Below are 3,351 nucleotides of genomic sequence, written 5' to 3'. Positions count from 1 at the left end.
GTTTTTCCTTTCATTAAACTTAATTATAATTTTAAGAATAAGGAAGGTGATTAACATTGTATTTTTCATTGTAGTTATTCTCATTCTCTAGGAAATTGTAAAGCCTTTAAAGCATTTGTTAAGGACCAATATGATCAAGCTCGCATACCTCTTACAATTGATCTTGCAATTTATTTTGGTGAAGAGGTAGGTCCTTGGAATTCCATTCACCCTCTCATGTTTCTTCTCACCCTATGACACTAGTAGTTAACTTCATTGGGAGCTCTTTTTCATGAGTGGTGATGATTTTTCAATAACAATCATCTTGGTGCAGCAAGATATTTCTTCCTTGTTTCCTTTCTTTGGGGGAAAGGACAATAAATTTTCCAATTCTCTCTTTCTTTTTGAAGATTACCTCTTCTTTTGTCTTGGATTTTTTATAAAGTGATGCCATTTCTTGCATGGAATTATCCTTCATGTGAGTACATGTGTGTTCATTGGGTAGGAAGTATTCCTTGCTTGAAATGATATGTCTCTTATGAATAAATCTCTCCTTGGAGCTTGTGTAATCCTTCTCATTATTCCTATGCTTATGGTGCATTGATTTCTCCTATCCTTTCTGTGGAGGGGAAAAAGAGAGAACGGGTGACTAGGACCTAATCCCACTTTTACCAACACATTGGAAATATGAAAGAGCCTAGGGAGATAGCTCACTTTGGCTACTTCTTGTGAGAAAGAGAGATCCAAGGATTATCTCTTAGGTTTTATATTCCTCTTGTTGTATATGAAGAAAAGGTGTGAAAAATAGGGTGTGATTGATCAACTAGACTAGGCAATGAACAATGAAGCATATATGAACTGAAATTGCAGAAATTTGCAGGACTGAAACTAAGATACTGAAAGCAGAGAAGGGGGAGGAATTTGAATGTGTACCTAGCACAAAAAACTAAGTCAAACTACCTGGGACAAGGGTTCCATGCCCCTGTACTAATTCTGCAAGCAGGAAGAGGCAACTGAGAGACTACAATCTTGATGTTCTAGGCTCTCAACCTACCAAATTTTACCTAAAACTAGGATGATAAGGGCACCACACCCCTTTCCTGGGTAGGACTAGGGCAGCACGCCCCTATCCCAGTGATTTATGATCAATTTTGATCCTCAGGATTGTGTTTGTGTGCTCTGTCGGACCTGAAATTTGCAGTAACAATCAGATCCTGTACCTTCACCTGTAATTAAAAATAGGGTTTTGGATGGCTATATGGGGTTTTTCCTTAGTCAAACACCTATTTTTGTGATTTACACCTCAAAAAATAGCCAATTTGTATAGTAAAATAGTGTGTTCAGGAATCTTGTGTGTGTGCAATACCCTAAAATGATGAATGCAAACAAACTAGAGTAACCATATGCTTTAAAGAGCAAACCCTAAATGCTCATAATTGAAAAAGTAAATGATCTAAATCAATGATGTTAGGTGATCTAAAGCATAGATGTAAATTTGCAAATTTATGTAATGAAGCTCATACAAAGACATGAAAACAACATGAAATCATACCCAACCCCAAGGGAGGGGTACAAGCCAATCTTTAATCGGTGATCTCCTATTGCTTTCCTACATCTTCAAAATCCTCCCATTGATGAAATAATTGTTGATGAATTCTTGATGGATGTTGTTGAATGTTTTTGAAGACTCCAAAATACCTACTCTTTCACTACATAGAAGGCTCCTTGTGATCGCTACAAAACTTAGCCAAAAACTTCTTTTTGTGGCTTCAAATGAAGAAAGAAAGCTCTTATGTATGAAACCCTAGATCTTAATTTTGTCTTTAGGATGACCTAGGATTTGAATTTTCCACCAATTTCTTCGAGTTAATCAATATAATATCATAAAATTATGCTCCCAAAATTTTAGGAAAAATGTTGGGGACTGTGCATAGCTTACACACGGTTTGACCAACTTTTCACCAAATTTTCAGGGCCATTAGATATGATGTTATTAGAGTGAATCCCAAAGTTATAGCTAGTTTTGAGATGTTTTGATATGTGAAATCGGTCCTTAAAGGTCGAAATAAGACATAATTAGGGTTTATAATTCTATGCTTTATTGGAGCAATAAAATAAAAAGGGGCACACTTAGGGTAAAGGGCCCAATTTTATGATGTGGAGAGTGATGAAATATGACTTTAGATTCAATTAAATTAATTAATTAAATGCTTAAAGGGAAATTACAATGCAAGATGCAAACACACTAAGGTGGGTGCTAAACTAAGCATAGAGTTGTACCACCCTAGAAAGGGTGTACAATTTTACAACGCTACTTTTAGCCCCCACTTTAGCAATCATGTGACACTACGTGTATATGGAAGCTAAAGTAAATTAAAGTAAACATTCATGAAAAAGATATCCACAAGTTGTCAGCTGAAGCACCCAGCGTTATCTGCAGTACACGGTTAGGAATCGCACCCTACAAAACCACATGTTAGATAAAATCACAAAATCTAATGGAGAATCATTTAGTAAGATAGATGACTAAGCCTCAATTCCAACACAACAAATAGTGTGGGGATTTGAGCTCTCTCTAACACAAGATGAAAGATTTAAATGGAAACAAATGCAAAGAGAAGAAAAGGAATAAGAACATGAATACACACTTTCGTGATCCATGAGAAGAATTATGAGAGAGAGAAAACATGGACTACTCACCTCTAGAAGTTTTATCTAGGTGATCCATTTAAGGGAGGAGAGTGAGAATGCCTCTAGTTCCACTCAACCTCGTGCAACTCCATAAAGAAGATTGGAAAAAATTGGAGGATTGAAATGCCATCAAAGAGAGATTATTTATAGAAACACTCTTCTAAAAGAAGGCAAGAGATCCTCATGAGGGACACTACTCAATGAAGAAAATAAATTGATGAATGATCAAAGACTTCCAACACCAAGGAGAAGGTCCCAGTTAAGGATATCTACTTAAGATCCCCATTCTGGATGCTTTTTCTAGTATGAGAGAAGGAATTCAAATATGAATACACCTCTACAATAAATAAGAAATCCTTATAGAAGACACTACTTCAGAAAGGGGAAATTTTAATCTTAAGAAGGAGAGATAACTCTTTCCCCCCATTTATAGGGAGAAGAGATGAGATAAAAATAGGCTAATATGTTGCTTCCAAAAGTATGATTGCATGTGAAATTGTACCATTATGAATGACAATTAGCCCCCAGTAAGTGAGCTACCAATGTTACATAATGATGAGCAACATAAGAGCCATTAATGTTATTTAAAGGCATAATCGATTGAATGAGGTATTTGAATATGACATGCTAAATTGTCTACTATAAGTGAGATTAAAAACATATATAAGATGATGAATGTCA

Source organism: Cryptomeria japonica, chromosome 10, assembly GCF_030272615.1.
Source record: "Cryptomeria japonica chromosome 10, Sugi_1.0, whole genome shotgun sequence".
In the NCBI taxonomy this organism is placed as follows: domain Eukaryota; kingdom Viridiplantae; phylum Streptophyta; class Pinopsida; order Cupressales; family Cupressaceae; genus Cryptomeria; species Cryptomeria japonica.
The sequence above is the reverse complement of the archived record's forward strand: the minus strand, read 5'-3'. Positions refer to the sequence as shown.